The 19,897-nt window shown below is 39.9% G+C and overlaps 1 pseudogene; it reads left to right on the top strand.

Annotated features, from left to right (window-relative positions):
* LOC103264261 overlaps positions 1-19,897 on the top strand; it is a 102,085-nt pseudogene that overhangs the window by 81,421 nt on the left and 767 nt on the right.

Raw genomic sequence — 19,897 nt, forward strand, 5'->3', positions numbered from 1 at the left:
GGTTTATTGTAGAGATGAGGTCTCACCAAGTTACCCAGGTAGGTCTCGAACAATCCACTCACCTCAGGCAATCCACTCACCTCAGGCAATCCACTTACCTAAGCCTCCCAAGGTGCGGGATTACAGGCTGAGCCACTGAGCCCGGCTAGGTAGTAGATCTTTAAATAACAACAAAAATATGAAAAACATGAGAATAAACTTTGAAATAAATATGCATCATTTACACAAAGAAAACGAAAATCACTTCTGAAGAAGACTTGAAAAAATCAAAAGCATGCTGCATTCTTGGATTGGAAGACTCGATGTCCTAAAAATGTCGATGCTTCCTAAATTAATCTGTAAATTTAACATGATCCCAATAAACATAATAAGAATGTTTAAAATTTGGAAGTAGACAAGCTGATTCTAAAGTTTATACATAAAATATATAAAAATAAGAACAACTAGGAAATATTCAGAAGAGAAATAAAAAGAGACTTCCTACTACATAGTACCAAGCTATAGTCATTCAAATAGTTTGGAGTATGTTTATCAATGAAACAGAATATCCAGAAGTAGACCACAAAACATACAACAAAGTGGTAAAGTGGCACTACAAATTGAGGAAGAAGTAAAAATACTCAACAAATGATACTGGGACAAGTGGATAGCAAGCTGGAAACAGAATTGGATTTTCACCTTATACTTCAGATCTAAATGAATTCCAGATAGATCAAAGATGTAGACATAAAAATGAACCCATAGACCAGGCTCGGTGGCTCAGCCTGTAATCCCAGCACTTTGGGGGAGCGAGTGGATTGCCTAAGTCTGAGTCTTGAGACCCGCCTGGGCAACTTGGTGAGACCTCATCTCTACAATAAATGAAAAACATAGCCAGGTGTGGTTAGCGCACGCCTGTAGTTCCAGCTACTCGGAAGGCTGAGGCAGAGGGATAACCAGAGCCCAGCAAGTCGAGGCTGCGGTGGCCGGAAGCGGTCACTGCACTCCAGTCTGGGTGACAGAGTGAGACTCCAACTCAAAAAAAAAAAGAAGTGTTCTCAAAGTTATGATGTATTCAAGCAACAGAATACAACACTTTCTCATGTGTACTGGTAGGAAAAGATCTCCAGAATCTATTAATGTAATATTGTTTTCAAGAGTCAGGGTCTCACTCTGTCACTCAGGCTAGAGTTGCAGGTGGCACGATCATGGCTCACCAAAGCTTCAACCTCCTGGGCTCAGGTGATCCTTCCACCTCAGCCTCCCAAGTAGTTGGGACTATAGGCATGAGCTACCACGTCGGCTAATTTTTTTGTTTTGTAGAGGCAAAGTCTAGCTATGTTGCCCAGGCTGATCTTGAACTCCTGGGCTCAAGCAGTCCTCCCGCCTCAGCCTCCCAAATTGCTGGAATTACAGGTGTTAGCAACCACACACAGCTCCAAAATCTATTTGTTAAGTGAAAAAAAGAAATGTGTAAAACAGTGTGCATAATAAGATGATATTTCTGTGGTGGAAATTATACACATATATACATACTCAGATATTTGTAAATGCAGATAATATTATCAGAAGTTTTCACAAGAGACTACTAATAGTGGCTGCCTCCTAGGAGAGGAACTGGATAGTCTAGAATATGGGAGAAAAAGAGATCTATTTTTCATTGTATATTACTTTGTATTTTTAAATTTGATACTATGTACATATAGTACTCATTCAGAATTTTTTTTTTTGAATTGGAGTCTCACTGTGTCACCTAGGCTGGAGTGCAGTGACATGCTCTTGGCCACCGCAGCCACGACCTGCTGGGCTCAGATGATCCTTCCGCCTCAGCCTTTTAAATAGCTGGAACTACAGGCACACGCCACCAGACCCGGCTAATTTTTTGATTTATTGTAGAGATGAGGTCTTGCCAAATTGCCTAGGCTGGTCTCAAACCCGTGGGCTCAGGCAATCCTCTCACCTCAGTCTCCCAAAGTGCTGGGATTATAGACGCGAGCCACCGGGCCCGGCCCAGAAAAAAATATTTTTTTTTCTTTGAGTTGGTGTCTTACTCTGTCACTCAGACTTGAGTGCAGGAGCACAATTATGGCTCTCTGCAGCCTTCACTCCTGGATTCAAGTAATTTTCCCACCTCAGTCTCCCAAGTAGCTAGGAATAGTTGTGCACAGTATGCCTAGCTAATTTTTTTTTTTTTTTAGTTTTTGTAGTAACAGTGTCTCTATGTTGCCTAGGCTGGTCTTAAACTCCTGGGCTCAAGCAGTTCTCTCACCTTGGTCTCTCAAAGTGCAGGGATCACAGGTGTGAGCCACTGTGCCCAACCAAGGAAAAAAATTTTTAGATTAAGAGAGTCAGTATTTAAAACACCGAGGCTTTGCAATAGATCAGATCTCTGAGTGTAAGGATTGGCAGAAAAAGGCTGAGAACCGTGACAAATGTCTCTGTTAGAAGGAGGAAGACATGTTGGCTGGACACGATAGAGAAAGGGACTGAGAGCAGGAAAGGGGATAAAACAATGTCACGGATATTGAAAGAGAAAAGGTTTGAGAAGAAAATCAAGAGTTCCAAGAGAAAAAAGTATGTCTAGCTATTAAATATTTGTAAAACTTTGTATATCAATATCTGCAAAAATGCATATCAGATAAAAAATAACTAAACAAATCAAGAAAAAATAACATTCTAATAAAAAAGTATCAAAGTACATGAAGGGACAACTTGCCAAGAAAATACACACTGCCAATAAATGTATTAACTGGCAATTTAGGAGATGCAAATTAAAAGAAGAAATTTTTGCCTATACACTTGGAAAAAAAAATTCAATGCAATTCCCAATGCGGATGGGGATATGAATTGAGAGAATGTATTTGGAAAGTAGTTGTTGGTATATATCAAGAGACATTATAATTGTTCTATCTTAGATTTGACATTGTAATTTCACTTCCAGTAATCTCTACCAAGGAAATAATCAAATCATCAAATATTATAATATTATAACTTCTGTTACAGCATTACACCTAATAGCAATCAGAAGTCAATTGCAATGTCACCGATAGGTAAATAAAATGCAGTTCATTCATAGGATAAAACACTATATACAATCATTAAAACGATATACTTTAAGATCGTTATTATGCAGAACAGTGCTCATAGAACGTGATTAAATGTTAAAATCAGGATATAATATTCTATATAAAGTATGAAACAATTTCTAAAAATGTACATATATGCATAGCACACACTTTTAAAATATTCTAAAATATCTGTATTATGAGATCAGTGATGGTTTTCCTTTTCCTTATAGTTTTCAAGATGTGTGAAATCATCTGCAATGGCAGGTATATATTTTATAAGTGATAAATATTATAAGAACAAGAAGGTCAAAATTGACCTTGGTCAATTGGACCAATTGGTCATCAATTGGAGTAGACACCTTTTGGGATGTCTACTGAGCCCACACGCCTCATCCCTGAGAACATCCTCTCAAACCTTTCTCCTCTTCCTTGTGTGCTCTTTATCTCCTAATGAGACTGTCACTGACTCGGTTTATCATTCCTTATACCTGCCTGCCTCCTTCTTAGCTCAGATCCTTATCCTCCCTCATTCAGAATTTTCTCAAGTGGTCTCCCACCTCTAGTTTTGTAACTTTCCAATCCAGCCTTCATCATCCAGCAAGCATGTTATTTTTAAATTATAAATTTAAATTAAGAATATTAAGAAAGACAAAAAAGAGGAGGGAACCTTGTTAGCATCTTGTTTAGTGCCTATGAAATAAAGTCCAAATTCCTTGAATGGGTTCATTGTCTTCTGTTTATTTTGCATTGCCATTACCTTTCATTCTAGCTGTAATGCATATCTTGGCTCCTCATGTTCCAGGCATACTGATCTGTTTGCAGCTGGATGCCTCAAACCTCTGAACATTTCCTCATGTGCTTCCTCAGGCACGAGTGATACCACAGCAGCTCACCTGGCAGCACACATTCTCCTTTAAGAAAACCCAAGCGTAAAACTTTTCTTGAATTCCCCAGATAGAGGTAATCTCTCCTTTACTGTGGGTCCACTTCTTCCTTCAGTGCTTTCGCTCACTTAACTGTACACATCTTTTTAAAATTTTATTTTAGATTCAACGGGTACACACACGTATTTGTTACATGGACATATTGTGTAGTGGTGGGGATTGGGTCTCAGGTGGTCCAGTCCCCAGATAGTGGGCATTGTGCCCCATAGGTAGTTTCTGAACCCTACCTCTCCCACTTATTGGTGTTTCCAGTGTCTACTATTTCCATCTTTGTGACTGCTCTCACATATGAGTGAGAACATGTGGTGTTTGGTTTTCTGTTTTTGAGATAGCTCACTTAGGATGATAATCTCCAGCTCCACCCATGTTGCTGCAAAGGACATAATTTCATTCTTTTTTATGGCTACTGTGCACATCTTATTTGATAAGTAGACTGCACAACACTGGACATCAATATATGTTTTCTTTTAATCCTCAGGGCCTAGTTTAGAGAATAACAAAAAACCCAATAAATGGGCTTATTTGTTGATTAAAAGAAAAAGGGAATGAGTGGTTAATAGTATAAAGTACTATAAAGAGGGAAGAGAGGAAAAAATTTGTGAATATGATAATTAAGTAGTCACTGTTTAATTTTGAAAGATTTCAGTTGATTTAGTGGAGAGATAGTGAGTAGAATGAATGGTGAACAAATATAATCATCTCAAGACTAGATACTTTTCACCCCCAAGAAAGTTGTCACTGAATGGAAGGGAAAAGATACGATAATTACTTGAAAGAATTCTTTGAATTTTGGTTTTCGTAAAAAACAGAAACTTAAATAGGTTTGTAGTCTTGGAAAAAAGAAACTACTCACAGAAAAATTCTGATGTCACATGGCAAGATTAATTTTATAGGAAGATTTTTTTTTTTCTTTTGAGTTGGAGTCTCACTCTATCGCCCAGACTGGAGTGCAGTGGCCGCTCCCGGCTACCGCAGCCTCGACCTGCTGGGCTCCGGCGATCCTTCCGCCTCAGTCTTCCAAGTAGCCGGAATTACAGGCATGCGCTACCATACCCCACTGATTTTTTGATTTATTGTAAAGATGAGATCTCACTGCCCAGGCGGGTCTTGAACCCGCGGGCTCAGGCAATCCACTCACCTCAGCCTCCCAAAGGCGCAGGATTACAGGCTGAGCCACCGAGCCCGGTTTATAGGAAGATTTTAGCCCATCTTAAACATACACATTACAGTGGTTCCATGCTTTCTGCATTACATTTATTGCTGATAACTAGGATGAGGAACTTCTGTTGACTCTGCTATTTTCTCAGTCCCCCCAGAGGAAAAATTACTAATCAGATCAATCTAGATTTGCTGGCACTGTGTCTGTAGTTTTTTTAGTATTTACATTTTTTTGTAGAGACAAGGTCTCACCATATTGCCCAAACTGGTCTTTCCTGACCTCAAGCAATCCTCCTGCCTCAACTCCCCAAAGTGTTGGCATTACAGTCATGAGCCATGACACCCTGCCAAGATTCTGGATTTTATCTTCAGCTTACCAGCTTGGTGAGCTACTAGGCATGCTGAGTCAGTGGGCTTTCTCTTTCTCTCTTCCTAATAATCTGATATGACTATTTCCATTTCTCTTAACCTTTCATATATTTAATCTGCTTATCTTCTGTGCTGCATTCTATATTATTTCTTCAGATTAGTCCTCTAATTTGCCTATATATATGTATTTTTTTATTTTATTTTTTTATCTTTTTGTTGAGACAAGGTCGCACTTTGTTGCCCAGGCTGGTCTCGAACTCCTGGGCTCAAGCAATTTTCCCACATTGGACTCCCAAAAGTGCTGGGATTATAGGCATGAGTCAATTTGCCAATATTTTTATTCAGTTGTGCCTAATATGTATTTTAATCAATCAATTGAAAAAAAATTTTTTTTGAGTTGGAGTCTCACTGTGTCGCCCAGGCTGGAGTGCAGTGGCACGCTCACGGCCACCACAGCCTTGACCTGCTGGGTTCAGGCAATTCTTCCGCCTCAGCCTTCCAAGTAGCTGGAACCACAGGCATGCACCACAATGCCCGGATAACTGTTTATTGATTTTTTATTTTTTTATTGTAGAGATGAGGTCTCGCCATATTACTCAGACTGGTCTTGAACTCCTGAGCTCAGGAGTTTAAAAATACTTAAAAACTTTATTTGGTTTGTCTTCAAATTTGCCTGATCCTATAAGCAAGCTTTTTATTATTTGCTTATTTTTTTTGTTTCCATCTTTTATTTATTTAGACATTTCATATTCATAATAGTTGTTTCATATTCTTGTCTAATAATCTCAATATTTGAAACTCCTGGAGACCTAAATGTGATGTTGGCTCTTTCTGAGACATTAGAAAAAAATATATATTTTTTATATATTTTATAACCATTGATTATGAACTCCCATCTAGTTGATATGAATCTGTGGGAATCCTGGAGACCTAACTTGAAGATGTGTTTCTCCAAAATTCCTCTTCTGTGTGAAGCCACGTGTCCCACTAATGACCTGGGACCACTATAGGCCCTTTCCAGGTCTCGGCTTCATGAGAGAGCTGCTCCCCATTAGTTCCCCATCTTGTCATGAGGCTCTTTCTCTGGATCAGTCTAACCTGGTAGCTTATAACCCACTGCTTCGTTTTCTTTCCCCCAAGTCCTGTGAGCCCAAAAGGTCATGAAATTATTGTTTGGTAGCTGAAGAGGTCTTTCAACCCTTTCCAGTCAAACTTTCCTCTCCCATTATTTCATCAAGACTGTGTTTCTAGAGGTCACTAATAACCTCCATGGCTTTAAGCACAATGGCCACTTTCAGCTTCATCTTACTTGTGTCAGTTCATTTTTACTGCTATAACAGTACACCTCACATTGGGTATTTTATAAAGAACAGAAATTTATTTCTCATAGTTCTGGAGGCTGAGAAGTCCAAGATCTAGGCACTGACAACTTCAGTGTCTGGTAAAGGACTATTCCTCACAGAGGACACCAACTATGTCCTTAGATGGTGGAAGGATGGAAGCACAAAACAGACCAAACTCCCTCCTTCATGCCCTTTTGTAGGGACACTAATCCATTTATGAGGGCAGAGCCCGAGCAGTCTAATCACCTTCTAAATGTCCCACTTCTTAATATGGTTGCATTGGGAGTTAAGTTTCAACATGACTTTTGAAAGAAATACACTCAAACCAGAGCACTTGCTGTGATGGTTAATTTTATGTGTCAACTTGGCTGGACCATGCTTCCAGATATTTGGTCAGACAGTATTCTGGATGTTTCTGTGAGGGTGTTTTGGAATGAGGTGTATATTTAAATCACTGAACATTGAGTAAGGCAATTTCCCCTCCATAACATGAGTGGGCCTCATCCAATCAGTTGAAGGCCTGAAAAGAACAAAAGACTGAGCAGAAAGGAGTTTTACAGCAGACAGCTTTTGAATTTGAACGACATCAACTCTTCCTGGGTCTCCAGTCTGTCCACCCACCCTGAAGATTTTAGACTCATGAACCTCCATAATTTCATGAGCCAATTCCTTAAAATAAACTTCTATACACACATGCTATTGGTTCTGTTTCAGGAAAAGCCTGACTAAAACAAGTTAATAGTATCTGGTGGAGTTGATTCCACCCTCTTCTTCAAAACACTTTGTTCACTTGGTTTCTGATAATACATTTTCTGGTTCTTCTCCAACCACACTAACTGTTCCTTTTCAGTCTCTTGTGCTGATTCCTCATTTTCGCAGTTGCTACATGTTGGATGCTCCAGAGCTGTCTTTAGACCTCTTCATTACACTAGCTAATCTCACTGAGTCTCATGTTTACCATCATATACACTGATACACCAACAAATTCCAAACGCATATTTCGAGTCCAGACCTCCTTTCTTAACTCCAGGCTCATATGACTAGCTGCTTATTCCAAACTTAAGCTTATTGTCTGATATGCATCTCCAAGTTAATATTTCCAAACCAAATTATTAAACTCCCTCTCTCCCTCAAAACTGCTCCTTCTCACAATTTTTTCCCTAGTAAATGGAATACTAGCATTCTGATTTCTCAGGCCAAACACCTCAGATTTATCCCTGGATTTCTCTGTTTTTCTGACACCCCACATCCAATCTGTTAGGAAATACTGGTGCTCTGTCTTGAACATAAAACCAGAATCTAACCACTTCCTACCACCCCCATTGATGCTGGGCCAAGCCAGCAACCAAGTCTGCCCTAAGTAGCAGCTCTCACCTCTCAGCTGGTCTCTGTGCTCCTGCCCTTTCCCCAAGGCATTCATGTTGGTTGGACACAACATCCAGAGTGAGTCTTTAAAAATACAAACCCCACCTATCATTCCTCTGCTCAAAGTAGTCAAAAGTTTTCTATGTGCTCAGAGCTGAAATCACAATATTTTCCCTTAAAGCGCCCTACACAGTCTCTTTTCTCTTCCCCCATGTCCTGACAATTATGATCTCACCTCAGGGCATTTCATTTGTTTCCTTTGTTTGAAGTGTTCTTCCCATGGATTAATGTCTCCAAGCTCTCTCTCTCTCACCTTCTCCAGTCTTGCTTAAATGGTTGCCTTCTTGGTGAGTTCTTCCAGATCACCCGATGTAAATTCCCAACTGACCAAGAATGGTGGCTCACGCCTGTAATCCCAGCAATTTGGGAGGCCAAGGCAGGAAGATTGCTTGAGCACAGGAGTTTGAGACCAGCCTGGGCAACATAGTAAGACATCATCTCTACAAAAATCTTTAAAAAATTAGTCAGGCATGGTGGCGTGTGCCCAGCTCCTCAGGAGGCTGAGGCAGAAGAATCCCCTAAGCCCAAGAGATGGAGTGATTGTGCCATCACACTCCAGCCTGGGTGAGACAGTGAAACTGTCAAAAAAAAAAAATCCAAACATTTTCTATTGCTCCTTTATTGTTCTCTATAGTATTATTTATCTGAAAACTGCATATTTTACTTCTTTTTTTTCCCTTTCTCCCTTCTCACTACAATATAAGTTCCATGAGGGTAGGAATTTGTTTTCAAAAATTCCCAAAACAAGACTTCAAAATAATAGGTACTCAATAAATCTTTGTTAAATAAATGGAGACTATAAACGTTCATTCTTGGAAAGAGTATTGAGATAGAGACAATCTCTCAGATTGTGAGGAAAAGTTTAATTTGTGCAATATTTTTAGAAGTTTTGTGTCCTTCATTGGACCATCAGCTTGGGCGCAGTGAATGCATTTTTTACCTAAACCTGTTTGGCTTCAGTGCTTTCCGTTACTTGCCTGGCCTTTGCAGGCTGTTGAGTTTTCCACCCTGGGGCCCTCAGGTACCTCTCGTTTTGAGTCTTCTCTTAAATGAACCTCTGCTCACACAGTCACAACAAGTATACTCAGAATTTTCCTCCAAACAGCATGTTCTTTAGTGCCTCTCGGCCAGTGTGTACACTCTTTCTTCTGGTTTTTCCCCCTTTTGTCTGCCTAGATAATGATGACTTTCTTCTAGACTTGGTTCAAATGTCAAAGCCTAAGTGAACCCTTCACCAGATACCCTGGCCATGACTCTCCTCTGGGCCCTGCTAACATTTTGTGTAGGATTTAATTACAGCAGTAGCATGTATCACATTGCATTGAGTGTTTGTTTGGGTTCCCATCTCCCAATTCAACTGAAAGCAAACACATGACATCCTTGTCTTTGGTTCCAGGTTGCTAACGCAGTGCTGGCATGACACTTTTGGTTGCGTGAACAAAAAAGTCATTGAATGCCTTTTCCTATGCTGCTTCTCACTCCTGTCTTTTTTCCATGTAGATGTTTAGAAGTTGGCCATGTGACATTAGACTGATACATCAACCGAGTTGAGGCCTGAACATAGAACCTCTAAACACTTCCAGAGTAGGACATGCTCCCTTGAAGCATTGATGCACAATTTCTCTATAGACAAGACAGGATTGTTTGTTGAGAGGGTAAGCTGAGCAGCAGCAACAGCTCCTGCTTCAAACTTGCTATTTTTTTTGTCATACAAATGGTGACAGAATATATTTTGGAGATTGTCTATTTTTTATACCAAAAATTAAGGTTTCAGAATAAATTACATCCCCAAGGAGAAACACACTTTTCATTCCTTTTTCCTCCTTAAATCTATGGCAATATTAATGAGGCACGAAGCTAACTGGTATCACATATTTTGAGCACACTGATCCACAGTGCCAGAATCAAGTAACTCCACACCCTAAAAAGTGGCTTTAACCCAGGATGACACAATCTGTATTTGTCAAATGGCCAATTTAAGAAAGAAAGAAATTGTTTAAAGGCCCTTTGTTACATAATAATGTTTTATTCAGAAGGAGAGGAAAAGTTGGGCTATACAAAAGGCAATTCTTTCCATTTTCCACTTTATCCCACAACCAAATCAATTATTTGCTTCTGTGTTGCTAGTGCCTCCTCTGACTTTGGGCTAGGGGACTTCTCACGAGCTGCCATTCAGCTGCTAGTCACAGAAAAGTTGTACATGCCTCTTAGGGCAGCTGCAAAGAGTGATCGAGTGGAAAAAGGCTGGGCAATGGGTGGAGACTGTTTTTAAATGTAGTTTGTCCCTATTTTGTTTAAAAACACAAGATTTTTTGAGAGCTGCAGATAAACAAGAAAGCCATTTTTGACCACCAGAGAATTAAAGCTAGGAGGGAAACACTTTTGTCCCTGGCCTCAGATTTTAAGAGTCATTGCTTGAGCACTGAGGTAAATATTGACCTTTGTATTCAGGCTGATGACTGGAACACATTAGAAAAACAAAAGGGAATCTTATGATTTGGACCAAGCTTGTTTTTAACATTCTTTTCTGTTTTACTAATATCTATGACCTAGCCCCATACTGAAATACCATGTCACAGAAAGTAAAGAACTTTCTCTGTAACTTACTAATACCTTTTCAGTGAGACTTGAATATTTCACTGTGCAGATTGAATTTGACAATCAAGTATTTTTCCCTCTTCAGTTTTGAATAAACTATTTTTACATTAAGCATTTTTAATGCAAGTAATAAATGAAACTGTTTTGATTAAGTAAAGTTTCGTTTTTCTACCATAATCATGAAAAAATTGAAGGATTTTTCTAGGCGGTGGTTTTAGAGGAATACCAACAAAGCAGAAAAAAATTACTTGAGTATAAACTTTTAATATAAAATGATGAAACTAGAAGTAATTTACATTGTAATTTTAATATTTACGTGCATAATAAAATATTTCACAAAACTCATCTTTCTGGTGGAGACTTTGAGAAGCATACATCTTGCAGTGAACATCTATTGTTTTTATCTGCCTGTTACCGCCTTCTCTCCTTATCATGGTAATGCCTTCATCTCCTTGCGGGTAAACTTTCTCCCATGATGGGAGCTACCAGTTAGGATACCCAGCCCTCCACACACCTCAAGCAAATCTTGTTCTATTGGCTACACTGTTTGAAAGTTCACATGACCCAAAATATCAGCCACTGTTGATATTGTTCCACATGAACAATAAGCTGTACTCTCTGTAGTGTAAGTACAAAGTTGTACTCCATGTAGTTTAAGACAGACTTACTTGTTCATTGGATCAACTGAAGACAAGCCTGGGAGGAACTGTTGACTTTGATTGGGTCTCTGGTTCTGGTCTCTGAAGTCCCCAGAAATACAATCCTTCATTCAATGTTCTTAGCTACCTCAGTATTAATACAGAATATCCATCATCCTTCCACCCAAATCCAGTTCAAATTGGCGTTGGCACTTGATTCCAGAATTCTGACTCAAAAACACCCATTGGAGAGTACATCGTATTAACGTTAATGGTACTTAATGAAAAAAAAATTATTGAAGAGAACTATAAAAATTAGCATAGCATGTTTACCGTATTCTATTATGTAACAGAATGCATATTGTCAAAAGCATCAAAAACTGTTTGCCTGGGCTGGGTGCAGTGGCTCACGCCTATAATCCCAGTACTCTGGGGGGCCAAGGCAAGAGGATCACTTGAGCCCAGGAGTTTGAGACAAGCCTGGGCAACGTAGTGAGACCAGGTCTCTAAAAAAAAAAAAAAAAATTGGCTGGGTGTGTTGGCACATGCCTGTAGTCCCAACTATTTGGGTAGCTGAGGTGGAAAGATCACCGGAGCCCAGGAGGTAAAGGTTGTGGTGAGCTGTGATCGTGCCATTGCGCTCCAGTCTGGGCAACAGAGTAAGACACTGACACAAAAAATAAATAAATAAAAATTATAAATAAATCAATCAATCAATTTGCCTGAACAATTTGCTTTTCACTTGGCTTCTTTTGGTAATCGCTATTACGAAGTTTAATGTTAACTAAAAGTGAGAGTAAATTGGTCACTTCAATAAAGAGTTTTTCCTTAATCCAAAATTTTGTTTCATTTTCTATAATTCACGATACTTTTAAAGCAGCTTTGATGCTTAAGACATAAACTTGTATTATGCCTAAATTATGCACAACATCTATTTACACACATACAGATGATATACATATATCCAAATACTTTCCAGCACTTATATCAACTAGTGGTCAGGAGACTTGGATTTTAGAGTTTGATATTTTGTTAACTAACTCTAGAGCTGGGTATGTTGCTTAACTTCTCTGGACCTCAGGAGAAAAAAAAGGGGTGTTGAAATAGATAGGGTGCCTTCCAGCTTTAAAACCTGATTTCACAACTAGAAAAAGAAATCAGTCTCGTTAGAAAAAGGTTTTGCTAATTTTACAAAATACCAAACACTACTTTTTACTCTTTTTTTTTTTCAAGTCAGAATCTTACTCTGTCACCCAGGCTGCAGTGCAGTGGCATGCTCCCAGTCACCGCAGTCTTGACCTCCTGGGCTCAGGCGATCCTTCTACCTCAGCCTTCCAAGTAGCTGAAACTACAAGCACACACCACCATGTCCAGCTAAATTTTTTGATTTATTGTAGAAATGAGGTCTCACCAAGTTGCCCAGTCTGTTCTCAATCCTCTTACCTCGGCCTCCCTAAGTGCTAGGATTATAGTTATACTCTTTCTTTTGGATGGTTTACAAAAACATTTTGTGAAAGTGTGATTGAGGAAAAAAAAAAAACTAACACAAGTGAATGCTAACTATGTTGGCCCTGCAATGTCTAAAGAACTCCAAATATGTTGGCCTGATAATGATCAAACAGGAGGCCAAAACAAAAAACCAAATACCTTAAAAATGTCATTTATATAGTTTTAGAAGAATGAAAGAATATTTTTAAAAATATCAGATCAAAATATATATATATATCAGATCTTTTTAACTGCCTCAGTGAAAGAAATGTTGAGCTGGGAATTAAAATGTCAAATCAAGCTGGTGATGTGGCTCACATCTGTAATCCCAGCACTGTGGGAGGATGAGGCAGGAGGATCCCTTGAGCTCAGGAGTTCAAGACCAGCCAGGACAATAATATAGTGAGACCTCGTTCTTCCCAAAAAAATTTTAAAAATTAGCTGAGTGTGGTGGCATGTGCTTGTAGTCTCAGTTATTAATACTTGAGAAGTACAGGTGGAAGGATTGCCTGAGCCCAGGAGATCAAGGTTACAGTGAGCTGTGATCATGCCATGGGTAACAGAGTGAGACTCTGACTAAAAATAAATAAACAACAAAATAAATAAATTACATGTTAAATCAGGTAAATTGGGTAATCAGAGGAATTTCTTTAAATTATCATATATTTCAAATTCAATAAAGCATTGAATGTACAATATTAAAATAAATGCCATATATTTTTATATTTTAAAATACAATACTTAGACAATTTTTAAAATTTGATTTTGAAATTTTAAGGAAATAGCCCCAAATTTCCATTTTTGTTTTACCCCTAATGCATGTGTTATGGAACAAAGAACACTCAACCAGTGTCAAAGTGTTAGCACCATCATCTCATAGCTTTGTGACTTTGGTATGTTAGGCAATTGTGGTTGCAAGATACAGAAGCTCAACCATGTCACCTTGGGGAATAGGGTATCGGGGTTTGGTTTAAAAAGAACACTTATGAAAATTAGAAAAAACGAAATCTCAGCTTCCCAGGAACAACAGAATAGTTGAGCAACCTCAGGAGGAGAGGAACGCAAATTGGAACATAGACATTAAAGGGTACTCAGAACCAAAGGCTTCAGTGGGAGTTTGTGGTCCTTTCTTTAGAGCAGGGGTTCTCATCCTAGTGGAACATCCAAACATCTGAGAATGTTTAAAAATACAGGTTTTTGACCAGGTATAGTGGCTCATGCCTATAATCTAAGTACTTTGGGAGGTCAAGGCAGGAGAATCACTTGAGGCCAAGAGATCAGAGATCCAAGATCAGGCTGAGCAACATAACAAGATCCTGTCTCTACTGTACACAAATTCCAAAAAATAAATAAAAATTACAGATTTTTGAGGTCCCATCAACAAAGGTTCTTGTCTAGTTCTTCTGGGGAAAGTGTGTGGCTCACTTTATTTTTAAAGAGCTCCCAGTCAGAGTTTGAATGTCCTGCTCTATATGCTGCCTGTTTTTTCCCTGGTTTTACTGCTCCTTCATGATACTCCTTCGTGGGTATCTGCTGCACTATTATTCCACTACTAGCTGGCTCCCTCAGTCTCTACTTTATAGATCTTCTTTTCCACAGATCACTGAAGCCTTAGCTCAAATGTCACCTTCTCAGGGAGGCCTTTCTGGTTCTTGTTATTTAAAACTGCACCTTACCTTTTACCCAAGCACTTTCTAATCTCCTTCTCTGCATTAATTTTAGCCAACATTTATCGTCTTGTTTTTTCTACCTCTTTCTTTTCTTCCTCTTCCTCCTCCTCTTCTTCTGTAGGGATGGATCTCACTATACTGTCCAGACTGATCTTTAACTCCTGGCCTCAAGTTATCTTTTGCCCTGGTCTCCCAAAATGCTGGGATTACAGGTGAGCCACTAGGCCTGCCCACCTTCTAATATGCTATTTGATTTACCTATTTGCATTTATAGCCTGTCCCATCCACCAGAATGCAATATCTATGAGGCAGAATATTTGTGCATTTTGTCCATACTGTATTCCCCAGTACCTACAACAGAAGAGATGCTTAATAAATACTTGTTGAATAAGTGAGTGAATGGATGTTTTCTGCATAGTTTTTGTTTGGTTGATATTAACTTCTGCTCACTGGTCAGGGCCCTTCCTGCTCATGTCACCTTTTCCGCCTTCTTTTGGCTTCAAGCTTTCCCCAAATGATTGTCTGATTAGACGAGCATTTTTACAAGAACTTTTCCCCCAGATCTTTTTTTTTTAAGTTGAAATCTCACTCTGTCACCCAGGCTGGAGTGCAGTGGCATGCTCACAGCCACTACAACCTTGACTTGCTGGGCTCAGGTGATTCTTCCACCTCAGCTTTCCAAGTAACTGGAATCACAAGCATGTGCCACCACGCCCAGCTAATTTTTGATGTATCGCAGAGACGAGGTCTCACCAACTTACCCAGACTAGTCTTAAACCCCTGAGTTCTGGGAATCCTCTTGTCTTGGCCTCTCAAAGTGCTGGGATTATAGGCATGAGCCACTGCACTCAGATGGTTTTTTTGAATGGGTATGACTCTGGCTGCTTATAGGTCAGTGTCCACCCAAGGACAGTCACTATTCAGGGATTACACACACAGAACAAAAAAAGGGGGGGGGCACCCCTTCAGCAAGGGAGGGCTGAGGGGCAACTTGTCCAAGAAGCTAATGTTGGTACAGGGTGAATGTTTACCAAATCACCTAATCCTGCTTCAGGAGAGTGGCAGTAACAGTACCAGTGTGTCTGAGACAGACTGAGAATTCTTCAGAGGTTCAAGTGAACAATGTGCGGAACATGCGCATAAAAGGTGTTTTCAATAATAATGTATTATAGCTGGGCATGGCTCACGTCTGTAATAGCAGTACTTTGGGAGGCAGAGGCAAGAGGATTGCCTGAATTCACGGGTTTGAGACCAGCCTGGGCAACATGGCAAAACATCATCTCTAAAATAAATCAAAAAATTTCCTGGGCATGGTGGTACACGCCTGTAGTTCCAGCTATTTGGAAGACTGAGGTGGAAAGATCACCTGAACCCAGCCGATTGAGGCTGCGGTTGCCATAAGTGTGCCACTGCACTCCAACCTGGGTGACACATTGAGATGACAACTAAAAAAAAAACAAACAAACAATGTATTATAAAAATAAAACAAGATGAGTATGAGAAGCTATATGATTTTAGATGACATTTAAATGTGGTTTTTAAAAAAAGACTCAGGGAAAGTTGTAGGTTAGAAATTAGGAATTTAGAAGCTTATTGTCTAAAGTGTATTTTGGACTATTTTTCTCCATCCCTGAATGTTTTTAAAACGTTGCTCTCATTGCATATTGATTTCTAGTTGAGAGGGGCTTCTGGTACATAATTTCCAAAGTGATATAAAGGGGAAGAAATGCAAAGGTCTGCACTCAGTTTCCAAGAACAAATTGCAAAATACAGGTTGAAGGAGATAAGGTTTTATAGCTGTATATATATTAAAGACTTCAAAAAGATTTAGGGGTCATTTGTTTGTTTTTAGTTGGCAATACCATGATATTTATGAACAGTATGGGGTGGTAGAAGCATAATGTGATATCAAGCTGAATTTGGAAATATCATCATTAGAATGGAGAAAATTACACTCCTCTTCTCCTCTCTTTCTTTATACTTGGGATACAGGAGTCAGTGCAAGGTGCCCCATCTTAAGAGGCACTAGAGGATGTTTAGATGAGCATGTATGGAGATGAATGTGGGGTGAGTGGGTATGAGAAGGTGCACACTGTGACTGTGTGACTCCAAATGTTTACCAGGTTGCATATGGAAACCAGACTGTTCTGTGTTAAATAAATGTTAGTACTAGATTCATATTATTAGGCACTTTAAAATACATTAGATTCATATTTACAATAACTATTTAAGATGCTATTATTATTTTCCTCCTTGAGCAAACTCATACTTGGAGCAGTTGTGGGCATTTGCGAGTTCACACAGCTAAGAAGTTATAAAACCAGGATCTGACAACACAGCTTTGGAGTTCAAGTCCAGTGGTGTTTCTACCCACACCATAGCCACCTACCAAACTTACTGGGAGACACAGTTCAGTTCAATGTAGGGACTAGAAGGACTGTTCAAAGATGAATATTTTTCCTCCAAGTAGAATCAGATAAAACAAAATTAAAAAATAAAATAAACAAAAAGATAATACTGTTATGAGATACTAAGTGAGTGGTTTCCTATCACTTGAAGTTTAAGTATATACTGTACAACTACTTTGCAAGGATCTGGTAGTCATCTCCCTCTATATATGCATATGTTTAACTTAATAACAAAATATTAAAAACAAATGTGAGTCATAGAGCCTAAGGAACCCCAGAAGGGAGGCCTGTGAATTCAAGTCATTGAGCTGAGTTCATTCAGTAATTATTTAAAAATGCAACACCCCCAACTTCATTCTTTGAATTGACAATCTAATGCTTTTCCTACTATAGCAGTTACCCCTCATGTAATAACTAGGAATATAATGTGGAACCAGAGGGTATGGAATGAGGAAGGGCAGGTATGATTTGTGAATTATCATAATGGTTTGGCATGCCCTTGCTTTATTAGGATAAGCAAAGAATGTGAGTGGTAGTTGGAGAGGGTTTAAAATGATAAGCAAAGAATGCCACATCATAGAGAGAGGAAGAACAGAATGATGTGGAAAGTTAAAGAAGACAGGAACTGGATTTCACTGTATTTCCATCTTTTTCAGTAGATGGTCAGTATCTATGTGTCAGAATGGAAAAAGATTTCAACACTTCAGCAAACAGTTAAAGAAAACTTTCTTTGTGCTGAGCACTGTGCTACGTTCTGGGGAGCCAAAAATGAAATAGACAAAACACCTATCCTCTTAAGGATCACTGAGTCTGGAAAAAAGAGACCACCAAGCAAAGAAAAGGGAAAAGAGAAAGGACTAAGGAATATCTTAGAGAATACTGTACATGAAAGGTTCAATGGAAGCAGAAAGGAAAGAGTATTTAATTCAGTGTAAGTGTGTGGGGTGAAAATGTGGGTGGTGAAAGGGGGTGATGTCAGGGAAGATTCCAAGGAGGAAGTGACACACTATCTTTATTTTCTTTTTTTCCTAGTAGGAGTTCACCTGGTTAAGTGAGAGGTGGAGTTGAGTGAGGGAAACCACAAAGGCACAGTGAGGAAGCCTGCTGAATCTGTGAGATACATGAATGTAGCGAAAGTTGGAGCTGGAGTAGAAGAGGCCACTGGGTCAGATTCAAAATGGCCTTGTTTATCATGATAATGAGTTTGAACCTGATTCAATCAGGTGGAGAGCCTCTGAAGAATTTTAAAGGGGATGTGTCACGCTTGGCTCCATGTTTTTGGAGCATTCTCTGGCAGTTATGTGGAACTGAAGCAGAAGTGAAATTAGAAAGGCTTGTCCTAAAGAGAGGCAAAGGGGTTGAAGTAGTAGAGACTGAGTGTTAGTCACAGAATTAAGAGGAAGGGTCCTCCCTGGTGAAAGGACAGACTGAAAGCAAGAAACCACTTTATTTTGTTCCTAAATCTTAACATAATAATGAGAAAGTAAAAGCTGTGTCCAAGAGGAATGCATACTTTAGATAAAGATTAACTTTGATGACTTTGTCTTTTCAGAAACCCAGATCCCTCAAACATGACCAGTATCTGCCCATTTAATCATAAAGCAGACTCCCTCTCTTCCTCAAGGTCTACAAATCATTCACTCAGGGAGGCATCTGTGCTTCTGGCCTTGATGTATTGTTAATAAGTTTACTGTGACCAGTCTCCAGTCCACCACTTGGAGTCATGAGATACTGGGACCTCGTGATGCCAAGACTCTAGACTTGTGATTTCTGTTATCTCCGTCAAAAAGTGCAACTTTAAACAATCTCCTTGATCCAAACTCCTCTCCAAGAGGTTTAAAAATACCCAGTTCCCCAGCCTTCGATACCACACTCATCAGCGCCAGCCCTCTTCCTGTCTTTGGGAAGTGACCTTTTCTTAAATAAATCTTTTCTTTCTTCAACTCTTGGTGTGTTGCAAATCTTTGTGTTACTTGGATTTCCAATTATAAGGGCGCGCCTCCGGCATTCGGGCTCCGGCAGTGCTATGCCTTCTGTAGACCCACTCTCTGATCCTAACACCTGGGATTTTAAGTCAGAGAACTTTTGTAAGGGACAATTGGTTGCCTAGTTGCCGAAATGGCAAGATTTTATCGATGGAATTAGGTGATACTGGAGTGAGTGGCAAAGAGAATAATATGGACTGGGATTGGGACCACGTGGCTGCTGTGATCTTGTGTGGATTTGCTGATGACTCTTTTGAAGTGATTTCAGGAAATGACATAAGAATGATTTGCGCAATAAAATGGGAAGAACGAGGACTCTGAAGTCAGTGCATTTGGAGAAAAATACATTGGTAAAGATGGGGAAGTAGTCATTATCGGAGAGCCCCATTTGTGGATGAATTCTAGACTGCCTGACGCAAGGGTCCTGAAAGTAGAACACATGCCCTGAATCCAGCCCTTCCTCACTGCAATCCTTTCCCCTCCAGAGACACCACAGAACGCCTTCCTGGCATCTCCTGGCAGTGGGTACTTGGGAGCAAAGGAATCCCAACAAACCGAGAACGAGAACGCTAGAATTCTGGAGATCCTGTAGCGCTTGTACTCAAACCTCACGCTTCGGCATGAGGCCCGAGGGCACAAATAACTTGCCAAGGTGTCCCTGAAGGCCAGACTTCCCGGCTCCAGGACCGGGCTCCTGCCACTACTCCACACCGCCTCCCGGCGCCCGGCGAGGGTGGGGACCGCAGGAGCCTCGGGAGCGCCCGAGTCCCCCTCCCGGCCCAGCCCCCAGCCCTCCGGGGGACTCCCGCCCCGCCCCGTTCCCG

Source organism: Carlito syrichta, unplaced genomic scaffold (genome assembly GCF_000164805.1).
Source record: "Carlito syrichta isolate Samal-C Ts95f unplaced genomic scaffold, Tarsius_syrichta-2.0.1 Scaffold305638, whole genome shotgun sequence".
NCBI classification, from domain to species: Eukaryota; Metazoa; Chordata; class Mammalia; order Primates; family Tarsiidae; genus Carlito; species Carlito syrichta.